Source organism: Lichenostomus cassidix, chromosome Z (assembly GCF_008360975.1).
Source record: "Lichenostomus cassidix isolate B80296 chromosome Z, HeHo_3.0, whole genome shotgun sequence".
NCBI lineage: Eukaryota > Metazoa > Chordata > Aves > Passeriformes > Meliphagidae > Lichenostomus > Lichenostomus cassidix.
In genome coordinates, this window is record NC_139511.1 from 11,009,284 (window position 1) to 11,036,342 (window position 27,059).

Genomic DNA, 27,059 nt, shown 5'->3' on the forward strand with positions numbered 1-27,059 from the left:
TACGTACTTTAGCACTTTTTATATCCATTTCAGAAAACAGATACTTTAAAATTATTTTTGGAAATACAGTGACAAGAACTGCTGACATTAGACTGATTTACATTAGTTGAGTAGTTTTCTGTCCTTTCATACACCGAGGGTATGTCAGCGTAAATCACTAGTCTCCCTCCTGTTCAACTTCAACTCTTCTTACTTCCTCATGTTAGTTGACAGAATATTTAATTCCAAAATTTTAGCATTCTTTAATAACTATGCTAGAAAAATCACACCGTGTTTTACTGAAGACATATACATTAGTGTTTTTTCATTTTTTGAGAATTCCAGCTTTAGCAGAAGGAAAGTTTCCAGTCAGAAACCAAAATCTTTAAAATTTATTATGAAGTAACTCTTCCAAATTAGTATAAATAGAATATTCTAAATAGCGTATTCTAAATTAGTATAACTACTAATACGAAAAAACCCACCCAAATCCAAATATCTCCCATCCGCTTGCAAGACACAATCAAAATACTTTTAAAAGGACGAAACAGAAAATAAGTATTCTGGCATGATACCTATGAAAATCCATGTTTTTCATAAAAAAAAATCACTCCCATCTCAGGGCACATGTACCAAAAAGGCTTCTTCCAAATTAAAAGTGCTTAAGCATAAACTAAGAAGCCATACTGGCTAAACTGCCACTGCCTGTTGTTAAACCGCTGCACTAGATTTGCATTGCACTATTTGCAAGATTTAAAAATCTGATTACGTTAATCAACACTAAACTTGCAAATTTTATTCAATAAAGGATAAGATTTGTGACAAGATTCAGTCACAAACAAATAAAAATATACATATATTAGTTTTCAGCTTGTCAAAATATGCCAAGACTTCCAAAACCATTCACACAAGCAATGATACAATCTCAATGCCTTTTTAAATGTAAATTTTCATGTCTCCACTTCTGTGATCTAAGTAATTTTTACTAGTGAACTACACAAATCTGCAACATATATAAAGGACTGTGCTATGACAAAGACCAAAAATCATCGAAAAACAAACAAACAAAGACAAGTGTGACATGCTGAGATGCTTCACATAAGACAACTATAATAAAATAGGGCTTCACTACTTTTACTATTTAAGGAATAACTACACAACAGCGCCTGTTCAGTATCTTTGTAAACTACTGGATCAGAAGTTCTGTTACCTTTCTTTAGTTGTATTACCCAAGAAACTGTCTTTTTTCCCAGACCATACTACCAATACATTTGACAAGCAAGAAATCTGAAGAACCGAGGCAGGAAGAATATGATGAGTTGTAACACACACAGAACTACAACATTCTAATCTTTTATGAAAACATATTTTCCAGTAACTAGAAATTGTCACAAATGCTTAGCTTATGCCAGCTTCAGTATGTCTGAGATTTGTCACATCAAGTCTGTTACAGACATCTATGTGGTATACAGTTGAATAGAAGAAATTTATATAATATAAAAGAAAAAAAGGACAGGAACTGACAAACCAGATTAACAGCCTCTCCTCATCTGAAATTCAAGGGCTTCTTTATAGCAGCTTTCAATTTGCACTACAAGTTAAACATGGTAATAACAAAAATCAGCAGAACACATCTTAATGTTTAGAGTGAATATGTGACAATTCATGGCTTTTAGAATGCTGACCAGAGGAGGTGGGGGTAAAACAATGATCTGGAACTGCTCCCAAAAGCAAATAAATAAAAGCTGTAGTGAGATAAACACACATCTGTATATTATACTTAAAAATGGTCCAGTTTCATCCCCAAGTGCTTTTTAAGGTTTATCAGGTGGATGAATATGAAATGGAGGAAAGTTTACTGTACCTCATACTTCGGATTAGATCCCTCCACAACAAAATTTTACATTTGGAAGGAAAGAAAGAAATTAAAGGTAGCACTATTCTGAAGTTATTTCAATGTAATCTTAGGTAGGATGCAATACAGAAAAATATGAGATGAGGGGAAAAAAGTGAGGATGAGAGATTGAATAGTAAGATCACGTAACTACTTAGGTTCATTATATGGACATCTAGATACCACTGTTACACTTTCAATTTGGAGTAAGAGATCCCAAGAGAACAGAAGTAGTAAAGTGAAAAGAAATAACTAATGACAAAGACTAGAGTGAAAGCAGAGAAAGGGAGATAAGAATTAGATTGGGCAAAGCGAGAATGTTATTTTGTCCCATATGCCCCAACCAAACAGCAAAAAACAAAGGAGTAAAGAAAAAAAAAAGCAGCCAAAAGCAACTAGCACAAAGACTGACTGGGGCAGGGGAGGAGAGGCAAGGAGGGCGGGCAAGAAGTTGGAATTCAAAATAGAATGCAAAATAGAGTAACAATATATCAATGTGACATTACACAAATTAGAAGTGTATCTTTTAAAAGAATAGTAATTAATTTCCAAAAATCAGCTGCATAAAAATAAAGCTCTGTACTAACAAGTTTGTAAAGCACATTATAGTAATTTCTTATTTTCCATTTAGCCACTAGAACATTTTATATATAGTACCAAGAGAACAAGTCAGAAGCAGAAACCACACCTTCAACCACCACTACCTTCAAAGAAAAGAGAAATTAGCAGATGATCAAAATTCATGGAGATTAATATCCAAGCCTATCATACACTGTAATTTCTCATAGTTGAATCTCTTTTTTTGTTTCTTATGCATTGAAGTAATGGAAATGGGCAAGGATTCCTTGCGTTCCATCTTCAGCTAGAGCCAAGCCCACATTTTGTCTTAGGCAAATCTTTAAGTTTAGCCAAAAAGTGGGTACACAAACAACAGCCATTTCAGCAAATGAACTACAGCTAGGCCTCCAAGTTGGAACACTATACTTCTACTTATACAGGATAATCAATGTGTTATGGGGTCAGCTTAGGGATTAATGAATGCACTACATGTAGCCACTTAGGACACAGATTCACAGAAAAACACATTTGGCAAGAAGCCGTCTAATTAGACAACCTCTTGACCCTCACTACCAATAAAAAACATCTCACAAAACAGATACCTAGGGGTTGGAGGAGATGTGCAATGTGGATGATACTGAACTGGGAGAAGTGACTGACACACCAGAGGGTCATGCTGCTATCCAGAAGGACCTCGACAGGCAGGACGAATGTCCTTATCTTGACCCACAAGCCTCTCATTATATATTCTCTCCTCTGTCCAGCTCAGGAAGGGAGTGACTGAGTGGTTTGGGTGGGTGCCTGGCATTTAGACAAGTCCAACCCACCTGAAGGACTAATGGTACCTTTGGCTGCATGAGTCAAAGCACGATCAGGAGGTCACAGAGGGGATCCTTGCCCTCCATGCTCATGAGGCCACACCTGGAGTGCTGTGTCCAGTGCTGGGCTCCCCCAGGTGAGAGACATGTACACTCTGTAGAGAGTCCAAGCAAGTACCATGAAGATGCTGAAGACACTGGAGTATCTCTCCTACCAGGATAAGCTGACAGAGCTGGGACTGTTCAGCCCTGAGAAGTCTCAGGGAGATCCATCACGGTATGGAAATACACAAACAGAGGGTGCAAAGAAGATGAAGCCAGGTGCAAACTTGCTAAACATCTGTATCAGTGTTCTGGGCCTGGGGATCGAATGCACCCTAAGTCAGTTCAGAGGTGACACCAAGCTGGGTGGGAGTGTTGATCCGGAGGACAGGAAGGCTCTGGACAGGCTGAATCAATGGGCTGAGGACAGTTGCATGAGGTTCAACAAGGCCAGGTGCTGGGTCCTGCCCTTGGTTCACAAAAAACCCCTGCAGGGCAAAACTGCCCCCTAGAAAAGAAGCTCCTATCACCCATTGTAGTTGTTGCCTGCCATGTATTCTCCTCCTCTGCTTGCTCTGCATTTGTTAATGAGGATGCTGCTCTCCCCCCTGCCCACCTCAGCAGTGTATTAATTTTCCATCAGATCAACTAGTCAATGTGCCAGCAGGCAACTGCTGGCCTTTTATCACAACAGAAGAGGTGTGAGGGTACAGCTGGGGCTGTGAAGGATCCCCTTGCTTGCGCAGCAGCCCATAATGGATTTGGTGTGGTATTAAATATACTTTTTAAAAAATGAAAATGGCAGCTTTTCAAATATAGCTTGCCTCTTCATTTAATTTATATTGTGTAAATTCCTACATTCTGTTACCAAAAAAAAAGAAAAATCAGGTATGAATACTGAAGGAATAATAAAAAAGAGAAATATGATTGCTCTTACTGTTGTTTTTATGAACCTTCTCAAAAAATTGTTCTACTGAGAGTATGATGTCTATTTCTAAATGAAATATTTCATGAAGGAACCTATTGCCCACTCCATGATAGGAAGAACACTATTAATACATTAAATAAAGGACTGTGATTTGAATTTTCTTGTATGTATTACAGTGAAACTGGATTAATTCTAACAGGATTTACTATTTGGATGCTTTCCACATATACTGAATTTAGATAATATCTATTTCTTTTCTGTTTGATTATAAGTATAAAATTATAATTAATCGTAAGCTCTGCATAAAATGATTGTTTATAAGGGCAACACAATACATGAAAAAAAGTTAAATACCTGAATCTAAGCTTATTTTGAGAGACTCTGATGACCCATGAAGCACTTTTATGGATTTCCTATTGGGAAAGTAAGTTCCGCTTACTATCTTAAGAGAGACTACCTGTACCAAGAAAAATCAATAAAGCAAAATCCTTCCAGTGCTCTGTCAATAAGTCAATAAGTATGGTGAGTTTTATCTACTAGACACACTTTTTTTTAAATTAATTGAAGTTTTATACAGCAAAGAAATGGAGGAAGAACTGTCATTTACACTCAGCCTTTCCCTTTTGGAGACCAACATGTTCACCATACAACTTGCACTTTCCTAACTGCTATAAGGAGAGAAAATCATAAACCCTATGGTGCCAAGCCAAAAGCAAACCCTTCATTAAACAATAAAGGAAGCATTAAATTGTATTTATTAGACAACTCATACAGCAATAGTAGTCATGGAAATCACAAACAAAAGGATGCAAGGAAACATATATGTTTATGCAAAGAAAAAACAAGGACATGATTTCTAGGGTGATAGGGCAAAAATGTGTAGACTATACAGAAACTAAAATCAGCCTCAGATTTTCTTTGTGAGCCTTGGGAAATGCATGAGAAAACACACAAAACCAAGGGAAGCAAAAAGCCCCCAGCTCAAGGGGTCAGAATTGCTGTCACCAACCTCTGCACATAGCTGCCATCCTCAGCACCTCCGAGATGACTGAAAGCGACAAATTTAAAAGTTTAGGCAGACTTGATTTTGTCAGATTAACTTCTAGAATTGTTGATTTTCTAACACTGTGTGAGAACTCAGTGGAAACAGACGAAAATGTTTAAAACAAAAAGGGTGCAGCAAAGGTTTAACTGCTACTTCACAATGTGATCTTACTGAGCAGCCTTTGTTTAAGACTTGGTTATTTGCCAACTAGTAAAGCTGTCTTAGGACTAGCTTCTCATTTTCCTCATCTCCTAAAATAAACATGACAAATGCCACTCCTCAACACAATGCACACTGAGGTGTGAGACAAAGAAATACCTGAAAAAGAAGGAAAATTCATACCACAAAATCTAGAGACACATGCCAGTGTTTTTCAGACCAAAGTAAAATTAATGTTCTTGGAAATTCTGGAAACTTACATCAATTTCTGAATTCTAAGCTAATATTTTTAAAACATGGTATATAATTCAAGGTAAGATTTTTTACTCATTTTCTTCATCACCATACTGTAAACTATTTGGTATAAACCTGTTTAAGAATGAGGAATTGTACTTTTTTTGACAAAATAGAAATATATAAGCCAACCACCAAAAAAATTTCTTTCCTGTTCATATTAACACAATTGTGCTTGCATTAGTAAAACATGAGGAGACTTCAAGCAGAAATTCACTTTTACAATCTGAAACTGCTTGAAACACTCCCTATCTTTTCTTGGGAGTCACAGACATTTTTCAGAAGTCTGAAGCCAAGACAGCATGTGTTGGTTCTTCAACTCTGCATTTTAATAGCATTTGAAAAGCACTTTATTCACAATAAATCACCTTCTAATGCTTTTGCTTTGACGAGGTATCAAAACAGGCAAAATTCTCTTGTCAAGGACGATCAACACTTTTCATATAAAGACAGTATCTTAGTAAACTAGTAATTTCATATAATGAAAAAATGAACAAGCTTGATGGTGCTTGCTTAAAAGCAAAAACACACAAGAAGCCCCTGCGTTCATTTAACATCCAGATCACTATCAGTAGCACAAAGTAATAAGAATTCACTGAAGTGCCCTTTGTTTTTCCTTTTTTTTATGCAATAGTAGAAAATATTAAAGGGAGAATGTTTTATGGAGTTAGGACTAGCCTCCAAGCATAAATCAGATGAGCGATCATTTCAAATACTTAAGTTCAATTATGCATTACATATGAACTATTAATTAAATTAATTGCATGTTCCTTTGCTAAGAAGGACATCAGATTGGGGTGGGCTCAGCTGCAGGGCTCTATGAGAGACAGCAGAAGCTGCCCCCCATGTCAGACGGAGCCAGTTCCAGTCAGCTCCAAGATGGACCTGCTGCTGCCCAAAGCTGAGATCCTCAGCCACGCTGGTGGTGCCTCTGCTGTAAGGTATTTAGGAAACGGTAAAGAACACTGCACAGCAGCTGAGAGGGCTGAGAATAACTGAAACAACTCTGCAGACCCCAAAGCCATTGAGGAAGGAAGGGAAGGAGGTGTTCCAGGTACCAAAGATCCTCCTGCAGGCCACAGAGGAACCCACACCTGAGCAGGCAAACACTGAAAGAAGCTGCAGTTCCCCAAAAGTCCATAATGGAGCAGCCTCTTGGCAGGAGCTGCAGGCCATAGGGGATCCAGACTGGAGCAGTCTGTTCCCAAAGAACTGAACCGATGAAGAGGACCCATGCTGGAACAGCTCATGGAGGGCTGACTCCCACAGGAGAGACCCCACTCTGGAGCAGGAACAAAGTATTACGAACTGACTGCAACCCCCATTCCCCTGCACAGCTCAGGGGGAAGAGACAGAAGAGTTGAGAATGAAGTTGAGTCTGTGGGAAGCTGGGCGCAAATAGTCTTTATTTCTTGTTATCCTACTCTGTTTAATTAAGAATAAATAAAAAAATAGAATACTCTCAGCTGGAAAGTAACCCGCAAGGATCACCAAGTCCACCTCCTGACCCTGCACAGCACAGCTCTAAGAATCCCACGCAAATGGCCTGAGAGCATTTTCCAAAGGCTTCTTGAACTTACCACTGCAGGGACAGGCTAGTTTTTTTTGTCAGATTACTGAGCTGGAGCAGTTCTCAAAGGTACTAGATGAAGCTAAGCACTGGGAGAAAAAGAAAGAAACAGCAATGTGTAGCTAGGAGTCACAACAGCAGCTAGGGCAGGAGCACTGCTAAGGGTAGCGGGCTTCTAGTTCTCCTTGGCCATGCAGCTGTAAAACACCTATACGCCCGCTGTTCTGCAAATGGTGATCCCTGCTTCAGTACAACACTCATGAGGATGCTGGACTGACTACTTTCGCAGTTTCTATTTGCTCAGTATGATGCTGACAGCAATGACCTGTCAATTCAAACACTATTCAAAGCAACAGCTCCAGACATACACTCCCCCCGCAAAAACCCACCTCAATCAGCTTTATTAAATAACAAACATATGGTTACTAGAAAGAAAAGTATGAAGAATAAGAACTTTTTTTTAATCCATTGAGTTTTATGGTTCTTACAAGTAATTCCAGGTAAAAATCTGGAACACCTTCCTACATATCCAGTCTCAGTCATGTAGTTAAATTGAGATTTTCAGCATTGTAGCTTCATAAAAGTCATTAGCAGCTTCAATTAATGAAGATAAGTCAACAGAAGTTTGTCAGAGTTCATCACAAAAATAATGTTGTAGTCTTTCCTTGCTCCAAATGGCACAGATAACAACACCTCTTAATTAAGGAAAAAGATAATGAGCAGAGTGGCAGATGAAAACCAAGTCAATGAATCCAATTCCATTTAGTGTTCGTTAACAACTGAGCATCGTAAGATCCATTCTAAAAGTAGGTAAGTGAATCCTTAACTATTATATGCTTTTTTATTACAAACATTTTTCTAGTTAAATGCATTGTTTTCAAAACTAGTATCCAAGAAAGTAAAAGGAAGAATTCTTCTCAAAATAATGCTAGAAATGTAGCACCTCTAGAGATACAGACTTTCAATACCACAAAATATAGTAAAGCTAATACTGTGGTAACTCAACACAATAGAACAGTATTTCAGCAGAGTGAGTCTTAACATTATGTAGAATTAAAAAAAACTATAAAGGTAAGTACAACACAATTGCCTGTAATTATACTGGCACTAAGTTTTTCTATTAAATGCATTAATATAGGTGGAGTACAGTAACAGTATATACTAGGACCTAAATGGATAATCAAGAAGGCCAAGTTTCTTTGCTAGAAGGCACCATTACCCATGGGAAGACAAGAGTTCACAGGAGAAAACAGAAGAAAAACTAAGCACACTGGGAAAGGAAGAATAAGGGCTAGAAACCAAAAATAAAAACTGATGCAAGAAAGAAATGCTGAGAACATTCCGTGCCCCATTACTATGTACAAAACCTCCAACCCCATGGCAGAAGTCAGGAGAAAGGACTCCACACTGGAGGGGGTGAATGTGCTCTAAAGGAAGCTTCAGCCTATGGAAACCCCACAATAAGCTGGCTCCTCGTAGGTACTGTAGCCTGTAGACAGGTAACCATTGTGACCATTGTGACAGATGCACATGTCCCCTTAGCCAAAGGGTATACAGATTCCAGAGGAGATAAAGATCTGAGCCATTAACAGGCTAAGAACTCCAATTTTATCTGTTCTCTGAAAACCCACAAAGGAGCAGAGTGACCCAGTGAGCATCCATGCTCCTAAGCTTGGAATACCAATCATGCAATTAAAAAATGAATAGCCAGTGGCTTGTCCAAGGATCATTTGTCAAGGAACAAAGGAAGTTATGGGCACAACGAGTCTCATGTATACTTTTCCCATTGTATAAAATTTGACTATGAGCAAACCACATTATTCCATATATATGACAGCCTAAGTGAGCCTTATTTGAGCTATTTGAGTTGGATTTGGTGCCCAGTAACTGCCCACAACACACCACCTCTCTGTCCTTACTGAGCACCAGAAAGAGATGGAGCCCCGAGTCATGGACTGAATGAAGTCAGTGAACATTTGTGAGCATTTTACAGGGGTGGTCCACACATGAAGGATTTGTGTACACATCAAAAGACATGAGGTGGTGTGTGGGTGGTAAGGATGCTGAGGATGTATTGGATAACATGGGTCCTGAGCATGATATGAACAATATGGAATTGGGGACAGAGTGTGGGTGTGTGTGGGTAGCTTATACTGGTTTTGGCTTGGATAGAGTTCATTTTCTTCTAAGTAGCTTATATGGACTTATGCTTTGGATTTGTGACCAAAACAGCATTGAAAACACGTGGATGTTTTAGCTATTGCTGAGCAGTGGTTAAACAGAGCCAAGGCCCTCCCTGCTTATCACACCACTGTACCACCAAGAAGGCTGGGCAGGACACAGTCAGGACAGCTGACCCTAACTGACCAAAGGGATATCACATATAAAGGAGGACTGTGGGGACATTTGGAGTGATGGCATTTGTCTTCCCAAGAAACCACTACATGTGAGGGAACCCTCCTTGCAGGTGACTGAATACCTGCTGCTGGGAAGGAGGAAATTAATTGCTTATGTTGGTTTGCTTGTGCATGCAGCTTTTGATGTCCTTACTAAAACTGTCTTTATCTCAACCCATGAGTTTTCTCGTTTTCTTGTGACTGTCTTGTCCAACCCACTGGGGGCTGCTGAGAGAGGATCTATGTGGTGCTGAGATGGCCATCAGCCTTACACCACAACTAGTTTTATTTGCTATCTCCGTAACACAAAACAAGCCGAAAGAGAAATAAGCATGAAGAGAAAAACAAATAATCAGCATTAGTATCTAAACTGCTGTGGACATGTTCCCTGCTCTCTACAACCTTCAGCCCAGCCTCCTGATAAGATTTCCTTGTAGAAAAGTATTTTGCCCCAGTTCCTGGAATATGAAGGAGGATTCTCAAGCTTGTCCATTTCTAGAGTAAAGTGAATCAAGTGTTCTTCCCTGGAAAATGCTATTCAGCTATACGCCACTAATAGGATATCCATCCCAACATCTAAATTTTACACTCAATCCCCCCCAAAATTGTTGTTACTGTGAAAAATATAATACTTGTAGGAGAAAAGTATATGAAATTGGAACTACAAAGGTTGGGCAAGACAGTTTAGTCCTTCTGGATACTGGAATTAAGAAAGTTTTAAATTGTATTTATATAGAAATACTTCTTTTCAAAACATAGGTGATTTAAATGATGTTTAACCCCCTTTTCAATAAACTGCGGAGGCAGAAAAATCTTTAAATCCAAGACTTTCCAGTAACTCTATAGTCTATTTTGTCTCATGCAACATAAATGTTTGATTTATGCAAAAAAACATCTTTACTTCACATTTCTTTTACTTCCTTTAATTGCTCAGTCAAAAGTATGTATGAGATACAGGAAAAGTATGTAAAATCTGCTGTACCTTCTTCCTCAGCACAACAGAATTATTAACATGATAAAAATTTTTAAGCAATTAGTTTTCACACGCTTGTGAGATCAACGGCAAGTGCAATTTCAGAAGCTTACTGACATACTGGTTACTCCTGTTTCTCAGTAACACTGGGTTTTATTCATTCTTGTCTGGCATTTAAAAAAAAAAGTCAACTGCCATGAGTCATACATATTTTCTCTCTCCCAGAGCCATGAGTCATATACATTTTTTCCCTCTCCGAGCATGTTCACTAATTTCAAAGATTTCGAGTTATCTTAATTTTAGATTGCCTTAGCTAAAGGAAATACATTACTGTCAGCATTACTCACAGCACCGTTTAAAAGCAGACCTATCCTTGAACTAAATGAAGATAAATCAGATACCTTTGAACGCAAAAGAAAGAGAGGCTACTACAGAAGTAAATCTTTCATGCTATAAGAGGAGGTCCTTACCAGTGCCAAAAATTAAAGCTATACTTTGCCTTTTAAAGATCTGACACCTATTATACAGAAAAACTGTGAAAGTTGTCTACAAGAAAGTACTCCAAACTTTGAAACTGTAATAGTTTCCTTACAGCAAAAACAAAGAAAATAATTTAATGACAAATCTGTTGATAGACATACATTCATTCATTTAAATTATGAACCATAAAAAATATAACTAATTTCAGATCTTAATGGATAAATGTTGAGAAACAAGATCTTGTTTTGTGACAGACAACTGCACACCTTTGAGAGTAAAGAACTGCAGCAAGTGGGAAGAACAAAAGTACATTACACACACACAGAGCTGCACTGTGCATTCCTGTTCAACACCGCTAAAAACTGACTAGACTTCACATATACTTACAATTCAGTTTTTATATATAGATACACACAAGTTCATTCCACCAATAAAAGCAATGTAACAACAAGTAAGTTTCAAGAAAGTTGTTAGAGGTTTTGCTATACACAGAAGTTCCTCAGAACTGGGCAGAATTAGATTCCATGTTAGCTTGATTCAGTTTTGGTGTTCAAAAGATCATTTAAAGCTACATAAAAACCATGCATCTTGTATGGGGCTGCCAGATCAGGTCAGAAAGATTTGCAAGATCATCTGTTCTCATCCTTAGCAGACCAGTACACTTCACCCACATCTTTTCAGGCAGCTATCTCCTACATCTTAGTTGGGATATAACATATATGTATATGTTATATACACATACACATACACATACACAGTTATAGATATATATATACACACACATATATGTATACATAAATATATACACATATGTATCTATGTATACATATATACATATGTATATGTTATAGACAGCTTATTTGCATTTTTTTGCAATTATTTGTGTCTGGTAAGGGTCTTTTTGGGTTTTAAATGAAATCTTGAATCATAATACAGGAAGCAATGCCTTTGCTTGACACTGATTTATTGCTGTTTTCCACAAAACTCTGGCAGATGTGGGTATAAAATTAGTCATCATATGGCTCCCTTCCTATACCACTCCACAAAATCCTCAAGCTTTATGTTTTCTGACTCTTGCATGATGGCCATGATTTCAGGTTGAGGAAGAATGTTAGGACTTAGCTTGTCCTTAGCTAATTTGCTGAAATTAATTCAGCTGAAAAACATTTCTGGAAAACATAGTTTGAACAGAACCTAAGAAGTCTAGTTTAATGATTTCTGAGCCTGTATATCAGGAAGCAAAAAATTTAAGCTCTGCATTTTATTACAGATCTTGCTGAGATCTGCAGACACCTGGCAAGAGAAAGTGAAACATCCTAGAATTCAACCTGGATTTTTTCACTTCCAAAGTTTAACCAGTGGTTACTGAAAATAAAATAAGAGATGAACCAGAAACCTCCATTAGGAAACAGAAAAAAAATTGTTTACTTTTCCCAACCTGCATACATGTGAATCCTACTGATCTCTGGACTCTTGAATTCCACTACAGGGAAGAAAATGGAAGATAATCCAAGAGCTGTAATGAAATATCTTCAATTTTGTTGTGATTTTATCCCACTGGACAAAGGACTCAGTTTTTTGATGCAGTATTTGTCTTATTGCTTATGCCCACTCTTACAGACTCTATATTGGTGTTTCACATGAGTTTACCTCCACCCTCAATACAATAATAGTAAATACATAGGCAGATTTTTTAAATGCCGTGTTTAATAATTTTTCATTTGGAAAATAAAGAAACTACCAAATAATTATTTTATGTATTTTGCCTTTTGCTTCAGAATGCAATCTCTCTCCTGTGCTATTCCATCTGTCAAGTGACTATTTTGATTAACTGAAAAGGCAGCAACTAAAAAGGCTGTTTTCCTTGGTGACTTGTCTGTCATTAAGCAACTTGTGCATGCCAGCCTGCCAGTAGACTGTTCTACGAAGTATTTGAAGAGTAACACCCCCTGTCAAAGAACAAAGTGAGCCAGGAAGGACTTGGAACCACAGAATTTATTGGGAATAAATCCACTGTTGGAGGAGGGGTTGCACAGTTTCACAGAGCACAGCAACAAACTGAACATCACAGGTAGAAACCTTTCAAAGACCATTTCAACTACAGGCCAGATCAAAAACCCTACCACTTTTCCGCTGCTATCATTCTACTTAGAGATTACATTTTATGGAACAGAGCTAAAAGCAACCCAAACAATGTAGCTTACAGGCTGCAGTGAATTTTTGTGATGTACCCTCATTTGTCTATTCCACCTTTCTCCAAAACAGCCCAATCTTTTAACTGGATATATTAGTGACTGTTCTTTGTCACTAAGCAAACACAGAATACAAGTAGCAAAGACAATAACCTATACTTATAGGACCTTTCACCAATTTTTCTGTTAGTTTGCTTAACAGTATTCAACTACTTGACAATAACAACTTAATACAAACAAATAAACCACAAATGGACATCTCGGGGAAAAACAGAAAGAGGTATTTCTTCAAAGATTGGTCTTTGCTGGAACAGGTCATAAAGGGGAACTCTCAGAACTCGGCACAGTGCTCTCAGCCAGCTGGGTGGGGCAGGGCGGGTCCAGGGGCATTGCAGGGAGCACCTGCAGGGGACTGCACTAGCCCCGGAGAGCAAGGACCAGGACTGGCAAACCAGGACCAGGTTTGTCCAGTCTTGAGAAAAGAATGTTTGCAGCAGATCTTATCACTGGTGGCTACAAAGAAGGAGGCTCCCCTTTCACAAGTAATCACAAGGAAAAGACAAGGGGTACTGGGTATAAATTACTCCCAGGAAGATTCCAGTTGGACAACAAAAAGGAACATTTTTCATTATAAGAACAATCAGCCCTTGAAATAATCACCCCTGGGATGTGGTGGATTTCCCAGTGTTGGACTCTTTTAAAATCCATCTGGATGAGGTTCTGGCAATCTTGACAGGACCATGCTTTTGCCAAGAAAGGCTGAACCAGATGGTCCTTAAGGTCCCCCTCCAAGCTGATATTTTATGGCTCTTGCAAGAATATCAATGATTATAAAAAACCCAAAAAACCCCATCTTGAGTTCCAGATTTTGAAAACTGTTTATTGTACCCAGTATCTCATTATTTTGCTACTCCAACAAATTCTCTAAGTAGTAAGCTTGTTAGTACTTAGCCAGTACATTAATTCCTATCCAAAACAGAACACAGGTAACAAAAGAAGCACTTCTTCTACAGAAGCAATGAGATCCACCATGTTTCTGGGCATGTCAAAAGAGGACAGGAACAAGTCTTATCAAGATTAAGGGCAATTGAGTCCCGTTTAAAAAAAAACAAACAAAAAACCAAACCCACTATCACAATCTATGGAAGGATATCATAGCCACTTCAAGCCCATTGACTCATCCCTTTAACATACAAAAAACATGTGATGCATGACACAAAACATTTATTATTCATAGATAAGATGCAGTTTTGGAGCAAGATTTTCAATTATCCAAGAAAGGAAAAGTGTAAAACCAACAGTCAGCTATTCAAACTAAATAGCATGCAGAAGGAAATCCAAGCTGTCTGCAAAACATCAGCAAGCCAAGTTTCAGAAAGGATCACAATTCTTTTATGCTAGATTCTCCAACGCGATCACCATACTGAATAATGAATACTCTTAAAAATACAGCCTATCACCACAGACAGGATTTGTTCATATGAGTGCAAGTCTAATTTCGTGAACTCAGTTGCAACATTCGTAAGAAGACCCATGAGCATATGCATTGGAAACCTGGTCATGAGTCAAGCTACAAGCTACATAATCACCAACTCATAAGCATACAAGTATGCTTGCAAGAAAATGTGGCAAAGGTTTTTATTTGTAGTATAACATACACTCTTTTGCTTGTTTTTATTTCAACAATCAAGTTCCCATAACAAAAGACTATTCTGACACTAGTTCAATTACAAGCTAAGAAAAATACTTTTCAAAAATTTGTACAAAATTGTAATTATTAATTAATATTAAGAATACATTTTAATGTTTCTCCTTAATGCAGCAGCATGAAACATCTACAAACTAGAGATAAGAGACTATCCTTCCAGAATCAGATTTGTGAAGAAACTCATTTAAATGTCTGTATTCTGTCTAGTTCAATTACCCATTGGTAAACTTTACAAACCTGTAAAAGAAACATTTTTTCATTAACACACTTATGCTTATTAGGGGCATACCAACGAATTTTTTGATTATGTAAGAACAGTTGACCATATAATCTAATAATTTCTTATGTATTACAGTACTTATTAGAAGTTTTCCAACTACAACACCCCCTCATCTACTTGCATGCAATAACTTGTCAAAGTAGTATTTTAACTCCTCTTAGACAAAGTCATCTGTTTCTTTAGCAAGAAGTCCCAAATTCTCCATTTCCAGTTCCCCACTCATCAAGACTGATTTTTCTGACATAAGGTGAAAGCTACAAGGATGTGAGGGGTGTGGGTTGAGGAAAGAAAATACAAAAGCCATCCACATGCTATATAGAAATAGCAGAAGACAATATTTTGAATAGGATTTCTGAACAGAATACTTTATAGTTTGTAGAATTTTTTACAAGTCTACTACTTTGTCAATGATAATTGCATTATTTTGTTTTCCTACATTTTCTTCTTTCTGGGACAAGAGCATGCATTTTTGCAGGAAAAGGAAAAAGACCGGTATAAATTTTCCCAAATGCTCAATTTGAAGTGCTATGCAAAACATTAAACAGACTTTTAGCTTAAGTTACTTCCTGTTTCAGACACATTTTTACTCATAAGCAAATTACTCAAGCTGAGTCCCAAACATTGAATCCCAACTGATTTCAGAGATGTAGTAGTTGAAAGTAATCAGGAAGACATCTACGACTAAAGTAAAAAAAGACAACAACAAGCAAATAAAAATCCAAGATAAATACTTTTTCAGGTCAGCATTAAAAATCATTCACATAGATGTTTCATTGTCACCTTATAAGTCCTCCTTTAACCACTGATAAAATACAGCAATAAAGCAGACTTTTAAATGTGTTTTGGTATAAAATATAACAAGAATTTTGTACAACAAAATTTGTCCAGTTTACAGTAACGACGTAACAGGTCAGCTGTCAGCAGACTGAACACACTACCAGAAAGTCTACTTCAAAAGTAGACTTTCGAGGAAAGTACTAACTAGTAGCAGGTACTAGGAAAGTACCTACTTCAGTTGTTGAGAACAGTTAAAGGTTTTTAACTCTATTACTATTTTAAGTAGGGAAACACTTGTTTCTTTAAACGATTACATTGACAGTTTAGTATGAGACAAGTTATTTCACTAGCTAACAATACAAATCAGCGTAAAATGAAAATAAGATAGTATTACAATAAAGGGGTTCTAAAAAATCAAACCATGATGGAAAGAGTTTTATGCATTAATTCCACTTCTGATACTCTAAGTGTGTATGGCAGCACTAGGGTATGATCCCTTGGCAGGAAGGATAATACATACTCCAAACTCACCTTGAAGCACAGTGCTTATCTGCCCTAACTCTTTCAAATTAAGTATGTAAGTTCCACAAATACACCATAAATTCATAGTTTCCACCTTCCAGTAACACAGGCTTGAAATCTAGGTACTAAAGAGCAAGGCACAGTGAGGTGAAGATCAAGGTTCAAAGTGAAAGATTGAAGCCAGGTGACCAAATGACAAAGAAGAACAGTAATTCTGTATTAAACAGTGTAATTGGCACAGCATTTTTCAGCGGCAATAAAGAAATTTTAAGCGTTAGAACAATGGTAAAACTTACATAATATGGTATAACTTAGCAGACCTCCCACAGCAAGAAGCAATTTGTCTTTTTCTCAGGTTCAAATCACATCCCGTGCTTCCCTTCCCTTTTTTTCTTCAAGGGGTACTTTAAAACTCTTCTGCAAGATAGGGTTATAGGTCTGGCGATGTGCAGCCCTTTTCCAAACATGACTGTTTGCTCTTATCAAAGGTGGCAGCTTCAGCAACTCAAATGCTTTAACTTTGGATTTCTGTCTTCCTTTATCCTTCAGACGTAGACTTCTAACTTTTGAATCAGACTTTAGCAACACGAAGGAATAGTATCAATGTCTGTTACTCAGCACACTTTTGGCAGGGTTTTGTTAGCCTCTGTAAAGCTGTTGTGTTTTATAAATTGCATCATAAGCAGAATTATCTCTTCTAGTTTTTAAGCAAAACCCATAAAAACTTACCATCACAAATATCCAGATGACAAACCTGGCTTTCAGACTGCCTTTGAAATTATTTGCTCAGAAACAATTTTTGTAACATTAGGGACATCTGTCTTTGTATCAAGATGCAATTTGGTATGGTAATCCATAGAAGTGTCAGTGCTTGTTGGCAAAATGCCTGCTTAAGACAGTGGCAGCCACAGCAATGTGAGGATTGAGGGTCAGCATTCTTGGCTAAATAAAGGACTCACTGATGCCACAGCAAACTTAAATTTGGATCTTTTAAAGTAAGGAAAAGAAAGTTGGAATTGCTCTCATATGATGAAATAGAAATACATGCCAGAGACACTAGAGGGGAGGTTGGAAACTCTGATAGCGGAAATTTCACCACTGAAACTCCATGGTCTAAATTGTATTTTGTATCCAGTGGTTAGGACATTGCAAACTATCAGCCTACCATTTGTTAAAATACTCTAAAAATAAGAGCACTGATTTCAGATATACATGTTCTTCTGAAAATTAGGCTTGAAAACTCCACGTCAATTTTCTCTCCACAAAGCTGAATTACCCTAAAAGCTACTCATGCCACCCTAGTAAACACCTCCAGATTCCTTCTGATAACACATTTTTACAATCACCTTTGTATGGCTATGTAATGATTTACTTTAAGTCACAATGTTTGTGAGAAAAACAGAGAATACAGTGAATAAATGCTGTTTCTAGCTAAAGCCTTCAAGGAAGAAATGGTGTGGGCATTTCACGGGTAAAGATGCCACATCAACCACTTGATACAGAAATTAACAACACATTTCATTAGATCATTTCCTCCTGTCCTATCGCTCATTACCTGGGAGAAAAGCCTGACTCCCACCTGACTACAACCTTTGTTCAGGTAGTCATAGAGAGCCATCATAGCACACCTGGAAGTTAAACTTCGAGCTTAGGGCTGTATGCACTACTTGCCTCCTCTACATAAGCAAACTGAAGCAACAGGAGTGGAAGTTTTTTGTGCAGCTGCACAGCAGCATGCACACAAATTCCCCAAGCACCACAAGACCAGCTGTGTCAGGCTGCCGGGAGCCTGAGCTGCACAGTTGCACTGTAGTTGCATGGCATTTCAGTCATAGATAAAGGCTTTATATATTAGCACTGTAACTGTACAAAACACATCAACAAAATCCCACTATGTGACTCATAGCTTTTGTTCCCTACAGGCAACCTGATGAAGGATAGCAACCTATCTGGAACAAGTAGAAAGAAACAATTTTGAAGCAGCAGCCATCAGTGTCACTGTTACGAGATGGTTCAGAGATGCCACAGACTCCTTTATTCTTCACTCTGGCTCCATGGTCCTTTTAAAGGCAGTTAAGTAAGGAGACAGCTCCATACACAAGTTAACGTTACAGAAGTGAAGGAGAATGGCTGTTCAAAGGAAGAGCATGGAGGCAGAAAAAAGGTGATACAGAAAAACAAACCTAATGCTGTTCAGTTGCATGAACTCTTCACGTGCTTTTAGCATAACTGATAGATGGAAGGGGATCTTCATTTCCCTGCCAGACGCTCACCATGCAAGAACTTTTCCCAAATCTCATGACCAGCAGCTGAGCCATCTCAAATTTGTTGTCAAACAGTTTTAACAGAATTGAATACTTTCTATAAAGTTGCCATTAAGGTTTTTAAAGGGTAAGACAGGAACAGAGGATGGAAACAAGCATTTTCTAGAATTTATTCTAACACAATTTCTTGCTTTTCCCATATGTTCAATTTTTCCCATTCTTTCCTTTCTCAAAACAGGCAATTCTACATAATCTCTAATTACTTACCCTGTACTTTCACAGGTGTTTGGTATCAGATGACAAAACAGCTCCATCATTTATCAGTCTAGGCACTGTACTTTGGCTAAAGAGAATTAAGTCTGATTCAGCCTTAAACTGCAAAGAAAAACATTTTCACTCTCTTTAAGTTATTTAGAAATCAGAGAGGGCTGATTGAATTTGATGATCATTGTGCTGCTTTTGGAGAAGGACAAAAAATGATGAGCACCACCAAAAAACAGAGTAGTGTTAATACAAGCAGTATTTAGCACTACATGAACAAAACCCAGTAGTGGTCTCCATCACAATACTGACAGTACATATAGAATGCCTGACAGCTTTCCAGGGGGCTTTAGCAGCTACTGCTGATGCACTGCAGAAAACAGATTGACACTGAAGCCTATTTGCACTATGTGCTTTCCTACCATCCAGTTTGACACAGTTAAGCAAAAGGACATCAATTACAACTGCCCTTTCAAGATGCTGCTTTGAAAACAGATGCAGCATGGATTTGAAGCTTGCTTTCCTGCTAAGCACTTGATGGTTTTAAACAAAGTACTCCTAAAAACCCATTATCAAATACAGTGGGAAACCAGGTATTCAGTGGCAGCCCTATCTCCAGTTTTGTCAGCCATAATGTTGCACAAATGAAGAATCAGAACATAAATAATAGTGCCCATAAAAGAATTAAATTAAAATCTGACAACTTGCTTTTGAAAAAAATGTAGGTTTATTATGCAAATCTGCCAGTTAAACACAAAAGTTTATCTATTTATACAAGAGATGCAAAACCCACTATTAAAATATAATCAAGAAAGGTCAAGTTGTTTTCTTGTTCAAAACAATCATGCTAGAACATTCTCAAAAATGTATTTCACTGATAGCCATAACTATTCCTATTAAAAGTGAGAGATCACTTTTTTTTTCCCCACACCCTGTTGTATATCACCTACAACAAATGAAATGCTTGTCTGTGTATGGCACCTCCAAGACAAACATACCTTCATCTTTCTAGCATCTTTCTAGCTGAATCCACTGAAGAGGTTTTTTAGTTGGTTGGTTGGTTGGTTGGTCCTAGTAAGTAGCTCATGCTCAGCACCAAGTAACAATGACTGCCACTCAGATATGCTTCACCTACAAGCTTCATCTGTGTTTTAATTACTATAGCAAAACCATCCACTATATCTCCAACGGCTTCACAACTATATAACATTAAAAGACAAACATTATGTATGTATGTAACACTAAAAGATAAAAACCATTTTAACTAAAGGTTACCCATGAGTAGTCACAGTACATGGCTTGCAGACAAAATGGTTAAAATATTGATAAAGCTTAACAGCTTCCTGAAAAAAACAGTTTTCTGTAAAAGTGGATATTGAAAATGCCTTCTTAAATTCTCATTCACTCATAAAATAAAAATACAAGCTTATAGTTTACACTCAAGTACCAAAAATAGTATTATGGTTGGGTATTTATCTTCCTTTTTGAAGCACTCTTCTCTAAAATTCACCAATAAAGCTCTTAAGGCTGCATTAACAATGAAGAATCTCATTCTCTGTTGTCCCACATAAACATGACAGAACAGTGAAAGATAAAAGATGTCACCAACATCTGTTAAACATAAAGAACTGCACAATATTCAGTCCCACTTGAAGAGTAAAGCACACATATTATGGAGCTCTGGAACATATATAAAGCTAAGAAAAAACTGATACTAGAAAATCATCCCTAAAAAACACCGAGGATGAAGAGTATGAAACACTTACAAAACGCAAGTCTTTATGTACTTCTCTATGAATGAGGGTATCATGTGTACCCTATATATAATTTAGACACTTAATAAGAGACTAATTCACAAGTGCTTCCATGGAATTATATTCCTAGTGCTTCCACGATACGAGGAAGTTGCTAATACAGTACACAAATTGGGAATCAAAGCACAGCTTTATTCAAGGCCCCCCATAACCAAGAGCTAAAATCAAGCCAAACCATACCAGAGCACTGCTTGCAACAAATCATCACACCACTTCTTGCAAAGTCATGCTGCCCTCAAAAAGCTCACCAGAGAATGTACACATCACAATTACATGAGAAACTTCAAAAATCTTACATTGGAGTTGACTGTCAGGTAGAGCACTATTGTCACATCTCATTTAAGCTACAGACAAACAGAAACACAATGCTTACCACCACTTGTAGTTTTTACATGGTAACTTCTACTACTGGTGAGTTACTATAACCAACAAGTAAAATAAAACACACACTTACTTATAGCTAAATGAAACAGAATACATTTATAATGCCTCATTAGCTCTCAAGAACAGAACTGCTTTATGATTTCTTTTCTATTTTTAGCCTGATTAATTGAAAAAAAATGGCATTAAAACAAACTCAAGTTTTTCCTAAACAAAAGAAATTGCTAAGTATCACCTTCTTAGGATGAAAGAAACATGTTCCAATTCTTTCACTGCCCCAGGCATGATGGCCTTGTAGCTCTCATCTCCCTGCATACATAATTAGCTTTTTGTGTCATACATGAAACCAGACAGCTGTCTTTCCAAGATTTCCTGAAATCAAAAGTTAGGGACCAAGTATCTTTCCCCCTTTTGTGTCTTTAATAGAACTGATGTCATGCTTAGCTGTTTGGGTTCCTCCATTTTTCTTTGTGGATGGCAGATGATGTTCACACAAAATGAACTGAATCAGCCTTTTATCTCCCCTGTAAAACCATTGTTCCTTAAGAAACTGGTCAGGTTAGAAGAGGAAACAGCTACTATTTTCAGCAGTTTTGCAAATCTGTACTGATCCATACTCAGATAAACGGATTAATTTTTCCAGGATTATTTTGTAAATTCAGCTGCATGGCAGGGGATGGGGGAAAAGCCTAAGAAAAGGCACTCCACATTAGTTAAATGAACAGTTACCACATCCAAAAAGTGTTCAGCAGCAATTACTAGAGCTGGCAGTGAGGCCTAACTAAGAGCTGTCAGCCAGGGAACCCTCTGAGGCATTCTCATTTCCAGGTAGGCTTCTTCCAAGAAGGAAAGGGATGGATGGCATACTACTAAATGGACTACTTCAAAACGCTTCAGATTTAATCTAGATTTTCTACTAGGGTACTCCAGGAAAACCTCAAGGAAATTTGTACTGTGACATTCCTTCTGATAGACTATATAGACAGACTACTTTAAACACCAGGATGCAGCAACACTGCAGCTCTACAGTATTTTTCTGAAGAACTTGCTCGTTTCTTCCGTTCAAATACACATACCACTTCTCTAAAGGGATTTCTCTAAGAAAGCACTATGGAATAAACTACAACATTCAAGTTGTTGTAATTTTTTAGTTGAAGAAAAGGCAGGCAAACAAACAAATAAACAAAAAAACCCATCCTAGAAGGAGCACAGTGGTTTTAGTTTTCTTGTAGCAGTCTGACCCTTTTCCACAAGTGACTGATCCACTGTGCTTCTCATGCACTAAAGCTTCTTTCAGGTGCATTGTAAGGACACAAGTTGGTAAGAGAGTCCTTACATATTATCAAGTAGCAAGATTAATCAGCACAGTTCTACCACTCAACTCTAAAACAGGAAGAACCCTCTACATTGTCTCAGAAAAAAATGGAAGTCAGTCATGGAAACCTTGCAGAAAGGTCCAAGACATTCATTCCTGTAGAAACCCAGATGGACTGGCTAGTTCTAGACTTAACGCTCCACTTTGACTCCCACTGCTTCCCACCATAAAGAACTTACAGATCAACATTCAGAAAACTGAAAATCAGATTCACTCCTAGTATAATGTGCAGCTTTCACTGAAGTAAATACAATTTGTTTTCAGCCAAGATTTCAGCAGCACCTCCAACTGAAATCTTTACTTTGACACTGGTTCTAGTCCACATAAAATAATATAAAAATAGCACTTTTTAAAAACCCAAATCAACAAGACAACCCTCAGCTACAACCTGTCTGAGGTAACACATGATGTAACTCAGGAACAACACTACTTCAATGAATCATAAATTACTGCCTCTTCTAGATGTAAAACACTGCTTCTATTCTTAGGTTAAACAGTTAAAAGATTGAAAACAAGAAAGCAAAACAATCATGGGGCTTCAAAATTTTGACCTTTATTCAGGGAAAAAAAATAACAATACTACAACTCGGAGTGTATGGAACAGGGGGATTGAAAAACAGAACACAAACTATACGTGCTTGCATGTACAAATGAAGAAGCCCAAAATAACATTTTCTCTAAGAAAAAAAGTATCAGTGAAATCCTATTTCCCCCTATGCTGAGCACACTGAATACTGTCAAGGGATTATCTTGTTTTTTAAAAAATTCTCCAGAATTAGGTGTTGTACATAAACATGGCAGACACAAAGCATCATATTCAGAATAATACAAGCTCTAGAGCATGCTAAAATGTTTTTCTTAGCATAGTATTATTTCTGTTGTATATTTATAGTTTTTTCCTCTTAAAGATCATCTAGGCCACCTGTCACTGCAAAATTATCTTATTCACAGGATATGAGAATATTTCCAATACGAGATGGCAGTATTTATAGAACAGGAAAATATAATTTTGCAAATCAATACACTAGCTACCCGTCAATATGGAATGGAAGTATTTATAAAAATCCTGAACTTTAGAAATCCAGTCAGGTGAATGCCAGTTCTTCCAAACTACCAGTTTTGCCTGTTTTGTTATTATTTTATTATACAGATTGAGACAAACATGTGCAAATGGTTCCAGAAAGACACTTAGGAAAAAAAGTTAGAAAAATTTATGCAGATTGTTCTTCATTTTTCTACAACTACAGAGGGGAAATTCTGTCTCTCAGGGGCACAGCTGAAGTATGATTTCTGGAACAATGCAGGAAAAAAAAAGGAAAAAAAAAAGACACAGCTGTTGCATAGTCGCTTCTGGATTTTTCTACATTTTTAACACTCCTGATTAAATTATCCAATCTTACAGAAATACACAAATCTACAAGTAATTACATTTTGAAAGAATAAAAATATTAGGTATTTCTCTGTAGGCAAATCCTAGCAAGACTGGGGCACATTTTTTCTCCTATTGACTGAAATGCAAACCACAGAGCCTGCACTGCCCCATTCCACATGCATATGTACAAATAATGTCAGAAGAGATAGGGTGCAATTGAGTAAACTTGATTGATTCTGAAAGACTATGCATTTTCTCCATTATAATTAACTTTGATGCAAACAAAGACAAGCTCCATGCTTCAAAGATATAACTAAGCAAAACTACTTAAAGCTTTGTGGTGGGAGAAAATCTGGCCAGATTATGCAGACCAAAAAGGCAAGGTGGTCTCAGCTCCAGGTCCCCACATCCAGCCGTGGTGAGGTTAAGCATATATCCCCACCATGCACACAAAACACATGTATAATTGTACACATGACCAGCCATGGGGCAAGGAGGGAGGAGGAAGGAAAGTGAGTCATAATTTAAAACCAGAACATTCCTAGTATCAGGTCTGGAACTCAATTTCCTTGTTTAAACAAAGTCAAAAATTTATCTATAATTTCTATCTGAAAAGTAACTTCCCTAAATACTAAGGAAAATATTCAGAAATTGTCTACAAAATCTCATGTGCCAACCAGCTCAGTTGTATTTGAACAGAGAGATTTTAAAATCCATGAAAACCCACTACAATTTCAGGGTACAGCTGCACTTATGGCTAAGTTGATACAGCAGAATATGCTCAGAGGTAATGCTCTGCAGGACAATTTATCCAGTCTTCTCTACTGTGATGGACTTTGTGAGTCCACAGACTCCATCTTGCTAACTGGTGGAAAAGATCTTTGCTTTGTTACAGACTAGGTTTATATTGCATCAACCCACTCAACAAACTCACCCCATCACTGCTCTAGGGGGAAAAGAGCACCAGGAGAGCAAGACTACACTTTTCAGCATTGAATTGACTTAACATCCTCAAAAATTGCCAGCAATACCTTAAATAATCTCCTAATCTGTTCTCTTGTTAGATAATATAAACTGATATAATTCCCAATCTACCCTGTTCAAGTCTTTCTTTTTTTTTCCTTCAGGAAGTTCTCCTTTAGCTCATAATCTAGGTAATTATCTCTCTCCCTCTTCATCTTCAACATCTTTTTGAAAGAACATCCCTCTAATTCTGTGATGTCCTTCTGTAGGTCAGTATTACAGTATTATTTGAAGAAAGCAGGTTTCTTTCTTTAAAGTAGTCTTTACGCTTTCCCTCCTGTAATCCTGATTGTTTTCTGCTCAGAATGGAGAAAACATACCAATGATTAATGACACCATGGTAATTGAAGATCTCAAGAGTGCACCCAAACGTGCACCCCTATAAATGATCTAACAGGATTACAGTGAAAAAGAGACAGAAACCCTATTTTTGTAATGAACTGTTTGAATGTGAAATCTGAACATACAGTCAAAAGACCTGGCTAAAGGAAAAACAAATCAAACCCATTGATAAACATGAAAAAGAAGCTCCCAACTCCAAGCTACTACTATGTCATTAGACAAACACTCATTAAAGAAACACGTATTGCATACTGGCTGGTTGTGTCTAACTTGCCAAACTGAAAACCAACCAAACAAAAAATAATGAGCAAAAAAGCAACCAAATAAAAAAGAGTGATTAAAAAACCCCTAGTCTAATCTCCTAGTCTAAAACAGAAAAGATGCGCAATTCCTAAAGCCATAAGGAGGACACTGTAACAAATTCAAAATTGCATTAAATACATACACAGACTTTATTTTTTAAGTGTCAAATATGAAAGTTAATAGATATCAGAACTGGGAATTGGTTTCTTCAGTTTATCTAAAATATTATTCATTTCCATATTAATATCCAAACTAATAGCTAGGCAGGCAAGAGAAAGAAAAAAGAACACATATCTTTGTACTAGAAAGCAAAAAATCCTCAGTCTACAAGGAATTAATGATACCCAAAGGGCACAATATTGCCACTAGACTGTCTTTCCTATTCTTCTAATGCACCACATCTATTGCAATAATAGCATTAAAAACTAAGTGTCTCATTAGGAAGTGCATACTAAGCATTTTGCTGAAGAAATTTCAATAGAGGACCCTTTTCCCAAAAAAAAAAAAAAATTAAGTGTATAAATAAGCCAAAGGATGCTATGAACAAAAAGCAGAAAACAGGCAAAGGTTAAGAAAAGTTATTTGCATACTGTATTTGCATGGTGGGGAGAAAGAGAGGCACATTGGTGGGCTGGTACAATACCTACCACCTTAATGTACAATTTCCTGCAACACCAAAGCCCTTTTTTAATATGAGATGGAGATTAATTGTTAAGTTTTTAATAATAATTTTAAAATACCTTGAAAATTTTTATCTCAGGTAATGACCCCATTACACAATTTGTATGATTTTCTTATGATTAAAAATAAAGCTCTGCAAATTTTAATTAGAAAAAACCCTCTAACTATTCAATAAGTCAGATTTTTTACTTCAGGGGTATTTTGTTTGCTTCTTTTTCTTTTTTTAATATTTACGAAAATTACCTAGAATTTGTCATTACATTTGAATTGCACTAAGCTGTGCAATTGGTTCATCTAAAACATCCTTTATGTATTTAGTGAACAGTGCAACAGAGGATAAAAAAAGCAACACTGAAACTTTGGTGTGAGGATACATAAAAATTATTCAATTTAAAGCAAAAGTCACTTACCTTCCAGTCTCATGAATTCCTAAAATAACACTAGATAACAGAATGTGCAGAGAGATGCTTATGATCTTTAGTGAGGGCTGAATCATCTTCATGTAGATGCTGCAAACAGCTCCTGCATGCATACTGACATCATCAGTAAAGACTTGGAGGCAAAGGATACTATGGTAACCATGCAATGTGCTGAGAGAGAAGCCTTTAATTGCTTTAACAACTTCCTG

The 27,059-nt window shown here is 37.1% G+C and overlaps 1 protein-coding gene across 7 annotated transcripts in view; it reads right to left on the bottom strand.

The window, feature by feature from the left end:
• PAM (peptidylglycine alpha-amidating monooxygenase) overlaps positions 1-27,059 on the bottom strand; it is a 121,087-nt gene that overhangs the window by 69,085 nt on the left and 24,943 nt on the right. The window lies entirely within an intron of this gene.